Source organism: Cavia porcellus, unplaced genomic scaffold (assembly GCF_034190915.1).
Source record: "Cavia porcellus strain 051 isolate PalLab524CR breed Dunkin Hartley unplaced genomic scaffold, mCavPor4.1 scaffold_29, whole genome shotgun sequence".
NCBI classification, from domain to species: Eukaryota; Metazoa; Chordata; class Mammalia; order Rodentia; family Caviidae; genus Cavia; species Cavia porcellus.
In genome coordinates, this window is record NW_026947512.1 from 4386993 (window position 1) to 4399548 (window position 12556).

Genomic DNA, 12556 nt, shown 5'->3' on the forward strand with positions numbered 1-12556 from the left:
CCCCCCCCGCAATTTTTTCTTCCCTCTAATTATTTGCCTTTCCCAGTGGATTCCTTCTGATGGGGTTCAAGGAGCCGTAGTCCTTGTTATCTATGTCTATAATGTCCTTCAGAACGTTTTGGAATGCTGGTTTGGTGGTCATAAATTTCCTCAGATGTTCTTTGTAATGGTAGTATTTTATCTTTCCTTCAATTTTGAAAGATAGTTTTGTAGGATACATCAATCAGTCTGGTTGAAAGTTGTTTTTCTTTAGAACTTGGAGTACTTCACTCCAAGCTGTCCTTGATTTGAGAGTTTGCTGAGAAGTCAGCTGTGATTCTGATGGGCTTTCCTTTATAGGTGATTTGTTTCTTTTCCCTAATAGCTCGAGAGTCTATTCTTGTGTTGAATTTCTGGAATGTTGACTTTGATATGTGGATGTAGATTTTGTTTGATCACTGCTAATTGGAGTTCTATATGCCTCACTTATTTGTAAGTCAAATTCCTTTTCTCTACCAGGAAAGTTTACTGTTACAATGTCTGTGAATGTGCTCTTAATGTCCTTTGTGATATCTCCGGCTTGTTCTTTGACTCCAATTAATCTTAAATTATTCTTCTTTGACTCATCTAGCAACTGTTGGATTGATTTCTCATGATCTTTTATTAGTTTTGGGAAATCTTGCTTTTCCTGGTTGCTAACTACTAGCTTGTCTTCAGTATGTGAGATCCTGTTCTCAGCTTAATCTGCTTTGAATACTTTCAATGGAGTTTTTATTCTCTTGGATATCTGCTTGAATCTGCTTTATGATTCCAATTGTTTCCTATGCTGCACTTCCACAATTTGCTTAAGCTCATCTATATTTTTTGTCTTCTCTAACATTGCTAAGCATGGTGTGTATTTTGGTAATCTCTGCAGTTATTTGAGAGATTATTTCTGATTTCATTTTTTACACAGCCTTATTCAGTTGCTTTGTTGATACTACTTTGGAGAGACTTGTTGGGGGCTTTTGGATCATCCCACTGAAAGAGTTTTGGCCCAGACAGGACACTGTAGCCAGTAAAGCCTCAGGAGGAACAAAGGAGCTCCTATCTCCCCCACCCCTAGGAATTTAACTATGGCGCCAAAGGAATACCAATGGGCTACTTGTGCATCCCTAATGTCCCTCGGGTACCACCCCTAGCCTAGGCTACATGTATGCCCCCACTCCACGTGTTCCATGTAAAGGTCATTTATATTTCATACTTCTTATCTTTTCAGCTGCCGCCGGTCCCCCAAAGTTCTATCATATGGTTCCCTGACCTGGAACAGCAAACGAGTGACTCCTGGGGCTTTCTCAGTTTGAGTCCCCTGCTGTTCAGGACCAGGACAGCACTGCATCCTGCATTAATTCCTCACTTCTACATTCGGGAGCTGTAAACTTGTTGCTGCTGACTCACAAACAACACTGACCCAATTTACCACAGGTGAGCAACCCCTGGAGATTGCCCCTAGGCCGGGCCCCAGGCGGGTTTTCTGCCTGTTTCTGTGGGTTCCCATGATGCTCTCACATCCTTAGATAGCCCAAGGCAGGGTCTTTCTGGGCCAATCTGTGTCCACACCCAGAGACTTTCACGTCCTTTGGGTTTGGATGTCCCAAGGTGGAGTTTTCCTGGGCCAGCCCACACTGAGAGACTTTCACGTCCTTCAGAGCTTTTTAAGCTCTCACAGGCAGACTTGTTACTAAACCCATGTAAAATCCACTCATACATATTGGTGACAGCCAATTCTTACGAAGTTTTAGAACCATATAATATGCCGATCGGTCTATAAGTAAAAAGTGATGACTTACACTTAGCAGACCATGGTCCGTTGCCTCATCTGGCTATAACTCTGTGGGCCAGACCCCACACCAGATTTTATCTTGGGGACCACTTCCTGCCCCCCCCCAAAACCATACCTATCTATGGTTTATCACACTGACAACAAGTTTACAAAACTATCTTTAATCCTTTGTTTTGGGAACGTGTCCTTTCCCGCCAGCCAGCGTCCCCGTCCCATTTGTTTCCTCTCCACCTCCTTCCCCCCACCCCGCCACGCGAGCCAGCCCATTCCCCGCCAAGATGGAAAAAATGAGCCCAGATATGCACAGACTGCTTTAACCTCTCAACTCTTCACGATATCTTGGCTCTCATGCCAAGCTCCAGATCCACGTGGGTCAGCTCTGACACCATGCCCTAATCAGCGTGCCCTGCAAGCAGTTTCAGCTCCACATGGCGGCTCAGCTCCACGTCAGTAAGTCCTAGCTTTACTCCCTGCGGGCCGCCTCCCAGCCCCGCCCGCTGCCGCCCCAGCACCGCCTGCCCCTTGCGCGCATTTCCGGGGGCAGTCCTAGGCCTTCCTCACATGCTATGTCCCTACGCTCGCCCATCTTTACTCTGTGTGTGCCGCCCCCACCCTGGTGCCCCGCCTGCCCTAAGCACCCCACCCACTCTGCGTGTTCTACCTACGTGCTGCATGCCAGAGAGATCCCAGCCCCCACCCCTGCAGGTATGGCGCTGTCTGCAGGTGCGCTCTGTCTGCCAGTGCAGAGGCTGGTGTAGCAGACAATTGTGATCTGATGCTGTATTTGTGTTTTCAGATATAAAGTTCAGATTGTTTCTGCTGCCTTTTTTGTGTTCCAGCCATGACAAATGTTTTCTTTTAGATCCAGATATATGCTTAGATATGTTTAACAACTAAAATTAAAAATAATTATAAATTTTTTTTGCTGGGAACCACTAGCTTTTTTTCCAAGCAAGGGTTGTATGATACATGCAAAACAGCAAAACTGGCACTGTGGCAGAAGCCAAACTTAAACCTTTTCCCAGCCTGTCTGCCTGCCCTGGCTCAGCCCTCCACCAAGCCATAATTTAAATAATACCATAGCTGATTTCTCTCCTAAATAAAATGGTAAAAATTAATTAAACAGGCCATCCTCTAAAAATCAGATGCAAATGGCATTAGACATTTTAATAACATAAAGAGATACTTATATATATGACATAAATAAGATATCAGTTCCTAAAACTCTCTGGACCTGTCCTCCTTATGGGAAGTCATTACTAAAGTTATAAATACCCTGTTGATTATATTTAACTCGTGCATACTTACTTAATTCTGCATACCTTCTACTGTAGTCCAGATCCCAAACAAAAGGCAAAACTTGACCTTCAAACCTCATAGAGACCTTAATATGGCTTTTTGTGTTTTCAACAATAGAGATCACAATAACACTTGTGACACTTGGAGTTCTGAGACAGGTAAACTGACACAAGGTGGAGATGCCTGGGCCCCCCCATGGACCATGCTTCAGATGCAGCAGAAGACACTGGGCAAGCGAATGCCCCATCCTGGCCTTCTTTGAGACCTTACCCCAGGGCTACTGGACTGCCCTAGCCACCAGAGAGTGGGTAAGACATCCTAACTTCCATCCCTCACAGGAAATATCAACACTGCCAGATTCATCACCGACAGATCTGCTTAAACTTGCTGCTAAAGACTGACAGAGATCAGGGCCAACAATAGCCTCCTTTATGGGTGTCTGTCTCAGAGTCCAAGTCCCACTAAAAGTCTCAGGTAAGACATTCTCTATACTTGTGGACATAGAGGCCATATGTACAGAGTTCTTCCTGAGTTTTTAGGCCACTATAATAAGTCCTCAATCTCTAAGAGACATTGAGGGTCAACCTATGCCATTTATAAACAGGGCCTATTTTGTGCAGGTCCCAGCCCTAAATCTTAAAATGCTTTTATTCCCTTGTGTTTATACAGACTGACTTAGACACACTGAGGCCTCAACAGCTTACACTTGTTATCGCTAGTAAACCTCTCCTCAGTGATATAAGACCACCTCCTTCCTTTCTTATTCACCAATTTCTCAGGCAACCCTGGTCAACATTGACAGACAAATTTTGTCTTCTCACTTTGTTTATACTTTTTCAGGATACATAAAAGCCTTTCACACAACCAGGGAGACTGCTAATATACTTGCTAAAGTTCTGTGTAGCAAATCATTCCAAGGACTGCAACCAGATTAAAGTGACCCATACTTGATATTCTTGGCAACCGCAACAGTGGTCAAAGTTGCTAGACTGCCATCCTAGTTTCATATCACTCAGGCTAAGTGGTGCCCTTCCAGCCCTAGATCTAGCCATCCTGTTGCCTACTCATCTCTGCCTTACCAAGCCTCACAGCCACAACTCTCAGGCTGTCATGTTTTATTATCCAATTTGGTTTCTAATTTCTTATTCTTTTTACAGCAGGACTCTTGACAGTCTTTCCTAAAGACTCCCACATCATGAGTAAGATCATCTTGATAATGTTCTATGTGACAACTGTCTTAGTTCTTTCTACCCTCAGCTGTTTGGTTAAACGTAACATCCCTGAAGGCCTTGGCCCTTACCTTCCCTATACTGGTACAGCCACTGCCTTCCCTGCTCCCCCTATTTTTTTCCAGTTCAACTCCTGGACCAGAGACAGGTTTTACCCACATACCCTTTTAACTTTTACCCTTTCAGATGGGGGAGTAATCACCTCTCATAACTTTACTCCTCCTAATCCCACATTTATTTTTCAGAATTCTGCCTTACCATGGAAATGTTTCTACCTCAACATGGTCCTGATATAATAACGTGTCTAAATCAAAGCCATCTTTCCTTCTACCTCACCTGGGTCCTTAAATATGACAGTGCCATGCCTCCTGATAACATCTTGTCTTTTTGTTTTTCCAGTCTAACATACGTGTAATCACCAGTGAAGTTGTCCTGACTAAAACACCTGGCACTCAGCTTCTACCTGGGCATCAATTGTCATCCCGTCGACTCCCCTAGACCCCAGTACAGTGCCCTCTGCCAGCAGGAAGCAGTTAAAGAGAGAAATCTTCGCCCCTTTTCATAATAATAATCATAAGACGGGATATGAAAGAGTTTTGGCCCAGACAGGACACTGTAGCCAGTAAAGTCTCAGGAGGAACCAAGGATCTCCTATCTCCCCCACCCCTAGGAATTTACCTATGGCGCCAAAGGAATACCAATGGGCTACTTGTGCATCCCTAATGCCCCTCGGGCACCACCCCCAGCCTAGGCTACATGTATGTCCCCACTCCACATGTTCCATGGAGAGATGGCCGACCCCAGGGGGAGATGCCATGCCCCAGGGGGTTGGGGGTGTCTCTCCCCGCATTCTCAAAATAAAGGTCATTTATATTTCATACTTCTTATCTTTGCAGCCACCACCAGTCCCCCACAGTTCTATCACCCACCTCATTGCCCCCATTGTTCGCCTTTGGTGAACCAGATGTCTAGGGTTGCATCTTGTTTAAGTGTCTTCTCATTTCTTTTTCTTTTTTAGTTAATTCCTGGGGTGATGCTTGTAAGTTGCCTATGGTGGGTTGATTTATTTGTGGTATTTAGGATACTTAAGTGATGATTACTTCTTTGAGGTATCTTCCAGCTGTAGCTGGATTTTGGGTTTTGAGTCTGTTGGAAGATCTTATCTCTTCAGTTTGTTGGAAATGAGAAGCTGTTACTCATTTGGTCTAGTCTCTGGTTCTTTTGCACTGTGCCACAATATTTTCTGTGACCGTTAGTTAATCTCAGTCATGGATTATCAGAGCCAAACAGCTGTTTAGAATAATTTTGTCAATTTTGGCTGTAGTGGTACCAATAGCATCAAACACAGCCTATAAATCAACAAACTGACCTAACCCTTAATTTGCAAATTTTAACCATATGAACTAGATTTGTAACAAAATGTAAAACAAGCCAGATAATTATATGCCATATGTAAGTTTATAATGTGTTAAATTTTGCCCTCGGGATTAAAATTTAAAATGGAGTACAGAGAAAATAGGTGGAAAAAGAGAAAGAGATTACAAGTAAGGTTGGAGGACAAAGATGGGTCTGGACAACATGGAGAAACTGGTACAGAAGATTGAAAGAAAAGAGAAGTAGAAGAGATAAAAGATAGAACAAAACAACCACACCCAAAAAGAGGATAGGAACCACTCTCGCATTCATAAAAAAATGAAAGAGAAATAAAAACAAACTGAATGAAACAAATAAGAAAAAACAAACAAAAACCAAAAATGAGAACAAACAAACAAAATAAAACAAAGAGTCCACCTCCAGGATTCTCTCTGGGTCCACTAGTAGACAGCCTGCAGAGACAGAGTCCCAAATCATACCACTACATTCCAGCAAGCTAGCTGTTGCTTTATGGCAGAATAGTAGATAACCTTAGCAGGCCTGCCCGAGACCAGTCTCATTGCTTGCTGCAGTCAACCAATTTCCACCAGTCTGTGCCCAGCTGGGAGCTACTGGGGGAAGCTGGCAGCAGTTCTGGTTCCAAGCTTATGGGCCGATTCCAGCATGGCTCCCAGTTAATCTCCCGCCCCTGCGGGAGGACTGAGTCCTCTGCACTCACCACCAGCCAGCGCAGCCAGTGCAGTACTCTGCATCTGCCACTTCCCTCCACTGCTGTGTCTCTTTGCAGAGCTCTCTGGGGCCACCAGCCACCACTGTCACTGTGACTGTGCGTCCCCAGGTTCCAACAGCTCCTCTCACACATTAGTCTGGCTCTGGGCGAAGGTGCTGCTTCACCTTTGTTGAAGTTTTTCTTTTTACTCTCTCTGAAGGCTTCAATTCACACTCCAGATTCTTCCTGGGACCAGGTGACCTACACTGCCTTTCTTCTTGCCTTCCTCACAATGCTATTCCAGAGTCTGGACAGTGAGTCTCAGAGAAGCTCTTTTCTCTGCTGCTTACTGCTCCGCCATCTTCCCGGAAGTCCGCATGAGAAGTACGTTAAAGAATCAACAACTGGGATCTCATCTTATTAAAAAGCTTTTGTGCATTAAAAGAAATTACCCACAAAGTGAAAAGACTTGGAAAATAATGCTAGCCAATTGTACCTCAGACAAAAGATGTCTATCTAGAATGTATAAAGAATTGAAAGAAACCAGGCCCCCCCCAAATTCAAAGAGCCCCTCCAAAAATAGACACGAAGTGAATATACACTTCTCAGATGAAGCAGTACAAATGACAAATAAATATACAGAAAAAATGTTCAACATCACTGGTCATTCAAGAAATGTAAATTAAAACGATACTCAGATTCCATCTCACCCCAGAAAGAATGGCTATCATCAAGAAATCAACCAATAACAAATCCTGGCAGGGCTGTGGAGAAAAAAGAATCTCTCTCCACTGTTGTTGAGAGTGTAAACTGATACAACAATTGTGAAAATCGGTGTAGAGATTCCTCAAAAAACTAGGATTAGAGCACTCATTGGACCCAGCTATTCTCCTTCTTGGTATTTTCCCAGAGAGTAAAAAACATCATTCCACAGCAATTTATGTATACCCATGCTTATAGCAGCACAATTTGTAATAGCTAAATCTTGGAAACAGTAACTAAATCTTGGAAACAACACAAATGCCCATCAACCGGGGAATAGATTAAAATGATATGGTATTTGTATATAATGGAGCTATAAAGAAGGATAAATTCAAGGCTTTATTCAGTCATGGATTATCAGAGCCAAATAGCTGTTTAGAATAATTTTGTCAATTTTGGCTGTAGTGGTACCAATAGCATCAAACACATGTTCCACGGAGAGATGGCCGACCCCAGGGGGAGATGCCATGCCCCAGGGGATTGGGGGTGTCTCTCCCCGCATAGGTAAATGGATATCATACTCACAAGTGAAGTAAATCATATGTGCATGTGTAAACATCATATTGTCCCCTTAGTGTAAGAAACGCAAAGAGTTAATAAGACCCAAAATGTACAATATACATTGTAAAAGAGAAAGGAACTGCTCAAAAGGAAAGAACAACTGGGATGGAGGAAAGGAGAAAAGAAAGAAGGAAAAGAGAAAATAAACATATATATACACACACGTGTATGTATACATACCCAGATAGTTAAGGTAATTATACTACTAATTTCTTTTAGTTCATTGAAAAGAATGGCTTCTGCTTTGAATGTCTGATCAATTGTGAGGACCTATGTCTTATAATCTAAGCAGCTACTCTGAAGATAAAAATATGTTAACCACTTTTAATCTCTTATTATCTTAGAAATTTTATTTATTTAAGATTAAAAAGACACTGAAAAGAAAAATAAGAAGCAATACAGACAGAAAATAGCAACAAGAAACCAAATATAATAACAGTATAGGTTTACAAAACAGGAATTTGGCAATGGTTGTAATACTGCATATTGTTACCTTGAAGAGGGTTGCTTATATTGACAGATACAGATATGTAAAATTGATCAGATCATATGAGTATTAACTGTTCTTTTCCAATAACTAGTACAGTTAGTAGTATAGTCAGTTTAGATATTATATATAACACACACATACACAAATTTATGTCTTTTTCCTTTTCCTCCTTTCCCTTATTCCAAGTGCTTTTCCTCTTTGAACAGTTTCTTACTCTTATGCAATATTTATTATAAAGTTTGGAATATGTATAATTTTTCAGTTTCTTACACTAGGGAGACAATATGGTGTTTACAAATGTGAATTTGATTTATTTCACTTATGAGTATGGTCTCAAGTCACTTGCATTTACTTATAAAAGTCTCGATGCAATCTTTCTTTGTAACTGAGTAGCACTATATCACATAAAAATACCACATATTTTTTATCCATATAAGATATTAAACTGATAAGAACAATACTACACTTGATCTTAGCCAGAAGGCCAAGAAGTGATTATCTTAGAAATTTCATTTATTGTTTTTATCAGGTTCTTTCCTCTTTAAAATAAAAATAAATTCATAAACAAGAGTTTGGGGCCACAGACAAGAAGTCTGCCATGTGCCGAGAGGTGGGGACATGTGCGTGGGTCAGCATGGACTTGTAGAACTTTGTTCATTTCACATTAAAATTTTCCTAACCAGACAGTGAGAACGGGCTGTGCTTTCACAGAGTGCATGCTTTAAAACATTTTGTATGTGCATCTTTTCAGCTGAAGGTATGCATGCATTTTCAAAATTAAATTGTAAACTCCACAGCAAAGCACTGTTTGTTAAGTCAGGAGACATTTCTCAAGTGCTCCCGGGTAGACCAAGTGTAGCCCTGTAGTAAGGGTGGAGAGCTGGAATGAGCGCTGGGATTTGGTGGACTGTCTCCTCTCCTCTTCTGGAACATTTTCTAATGAGAGATCATCTTGGTTACTACTTCTTAAGAGCAAATGGATAAAAATGGTGAGGTTTTTCACCTCTGGAAGGCTAAGTGATCAGATTTTGTGAGGAAACCTAAAACAACACAATAATAACACATAGCTTCAGATTTGCTCAGGTAAAATCAAAAGTAAATTAGCTCTTTACTCTTTGGAGAGAATTTTGATTTGGAGAAATCAAAAAAACAAAAATGAAAATACTTCATTTGAAATAAAAATCTTTTTTAGCCAGGTCAGTGGCCCACACCTGTAATCCCAGCACTTGGGAGGCTGGGGCAAGGAAGAGACCAGCCTGAGCTACAAAGTGAGCACAAGATCAGCTTGAACTGCACAGCGAGACTCTGTCTCAACAAAACAAAACCAACAAAAAACCTTTAAAAATAATTATTTTTAAATGCCCATGGTCCTAATAGACTCTACATAGCGTTCAATAGTGTTGAATAGGGAAAAGCGTCTGTCTGAAAAGTTACGGGTCTACCCAGATGGACTGGATGCCCTGATACTGGGTTAGTGTTGTTCCTAAGAAATCACAGCTTTTTCCTTCTGACCTGATCAAACTGTAGTTGACACCGTACCTCCCAGAGTCAAAGGCCAGCAGAGCTCCATCCAACAGGCCCTTCCCAGAGGTGTACTACCCAGAATCCCCCAGCACAGGTTCCCTGGAGTTTCCTGTGAGGACTATGCACCGGAGAAAACAAACTACTTCTTTCACAGAGCAGCTGGACCCCTAGTGCAGGAGAATGGCAGGCATCCACCGAGTGTTCCTGCCTCCGACTCTACTATGACTGTGTTGTTAAGTGACTGAAACAGGAGCAAGTAGCCAAACCTGTTTAGGCCTCGTTACTGTCATGTGTAGGGAGTTTTGCTCAGACAATCTCGAGAACCAGCGCTGACTGTCTATACTTTATTGTAGTCTGTGCTTTCTCTGAATGACCTTTGAGGAACAATATAATTGCTCCTGATTGGGCTCCTGCATCCTCCACCACTCTGTGAGGTCTCAGTTCATTTTCAGGAAATTCCAGGGATCCTTTTATGTGTTCATGGGCCCTATGTGGCATCTGTCATGGGCTTCCGCTTGTACCGTGATGCCTTTATTAATGTTCATTGCCTAAAAAGCCACTTGACCATCCCCAACCAGCTTGTTGCCAGTGCCCTGTATTACAGCACTGATGTCCCAAAAACTAACGCCAAGGAGCCATTACAGTCTCAGACGAATTCAGTATGCCCCAGATGCCACAGCAAGCAAGGGGGCAGAATACTGGTCCCCTTACCGTCAGTTCACTTTGTCATCTGGCATCAAACTGTCCTCCTGACTTCCATTCCAGCTTCTGAAAACCTGGCTGCTGCAGCTTCTCCTTCCTGGGGCTGAGGATGTGTGGGGCTTGGGGAGAGAGACTGAGAGTCCCAACCCCACTCCAGTCTGGGGTCTACACTCCTACCACAGAATCTCCTTACAAGGTGACCCTTGCCCCATTTTCCAATCACTCATACTCAGGGAAGTGTGAATTGCCCAAAGGAGCCCACTTTAGGCTGATGTGGGGGAACCCTGATAGCCTATTTAAAGAAAAGAGAAGTACTGGGGTTTTGAAGCTATTCATTTTGAAGACTATTCATGGAAACAGGGAAATTAAGCATAGTCTGGTGGAGTGTAAACCCTCCGCACAGGAGCTTGGGCCATTGTTTCCTTCATAATGACAGTGTACCTCTGGGAGCTTGGGCAGGGGCCCTCTCCACTGCTCAGCACAATCACCACAGGCTGTTTCAGGTATCAGGAGGAAAGGAGAACAAAGCTATATTGTCAGGAAGCCGGAGGCTGACCCAAACACAACAGCACTTCAGAACATTATTTTGGAAAATATTCTCTACATCGCTGCCTGTGGTTGTTCAGCCTGACCCTTAGTCAGACTGGACTGGAAGAGGAAAGCTACTTATCATTCAGCAGGGGGACTTCCTGCTGCTCTTCTGTTCAGGGGAGAAGCACAGAGAGAAAAACAGGGCTAACAGGGTGAGGGTGCACCCAGCTGAGAAGAAACCCACTGCTCTGCCCTCTTTATGCTTGTCTGAGACCTCTTTCTGGGGGTTGTAGAGCTCCCTTAGCTTTGTGGTTAGATGTCATCGGGAGAAAGGTTGGCTCCACTTGAACATAAACCTTCTTAGAAAAGGTTCCTACTGGTTGGGGATTTAGCTTACTGCTTGCCATGAATGAGGTCATGAGTTCGATCCCAGGTACCAAATAATAATAATAGTAACAACAACAACAACAACAACAACAATAATAATAAATTAGCAAATAAAAATAGAGGAGGTTCCTACTTACTCACGTGCTCCTTTAAAACTAGGGCCCAGTGAGGCCTAGAAATCCCCGAGGTAAAGGAGAGATCCAAAATGGTAAAACTAGCATCTTTAGTTTTAAATTGTTATTCAAGAAAAAATTGTCATCTGCCTTGAACACAAAGCCCATATCTTGCCTACAAAAAATTGTCAAAATGGAATCTAACATGCGTCTGTCATCAGTAACATACTTCTGGTCCCATTTCTCTTGATAATTTCATGGGCTACCCCAAAGTAGATTCAAATGCCCTGCTGATACAGAGGTTATTGCTGTTATGTCTTTAAGCCATGATTTGAGCAAAATTAAATTTCTCCAGAATCATGATCTTTCAGGGTTGTCTGACTGAATTTGCCATATTATTAGTTAACCAATTTGGCTTCTCAAGAAGTAGGAGAAGCTGTAGAGGAATCTTGCAAAGTTAGAGATGAAATGAGAAAGAAAAGACAGATGTTCTCCCAATGTCCCAGTCAGCTCATAGGTACGTACTGGCTTCTGGAGTCACTCGTGGTTTGCTTTTCATGCACTAACCCATTTTCTAACCCAATCACTCGTCACACATGCATGGAAGCCCTGCCATATGCTCAGCACCATGTTAAGGATAGATAGATTTGTAAGCAGAACAGAATTTCTTATAGACTGGTGAAAGAGACAGACTAATACGACACAAACAGATTACATAATTGTAATTGTGGTAAGTGTTCGGAAGGAGAAATACAGGCTGCTATGAAAATAAATAGCAGGACTGGTGAAGGGTCAGAAAATTTCCATGAGGAAAGCTGAGCCCTGAAGGATTAGCTGGATGCAGGGGAGGGGACGGGAGGGAGGCAATGTAAGTGGGAAATAATGGCAGGAGGGAAGGGAAAGGCAGGTGAAAAAGCGAGTCTCAGAGATACGAAATCTTAAGTAAAGAGCAAGCCAACAGAACTAGATAGCAAAACAAAATAAAAGTGAGCTGCAGTGGCTCAGAAATGTGTTCCTGAATGGCAGAGAGTGCATGCAGGCCTATCCACCCACCTGGCTGCTGCCCCTGCCACA

The 12556-nt window shown here is 42.7% G+C and overlaps 1 pseudogene; it reads right to left on the minus strand.

Moving 5' to 3' along the window:
* Positions 1 to 8609: 8609 nt before the first annotated feature.
* On the minus strand, positions 8610 to 8721 carry LOC111758330 (U2 spliceosomal RNA; annotated as a pseudogene).
* Positions 8722 to 12556: the final 3835 nt, after the last annotated feature.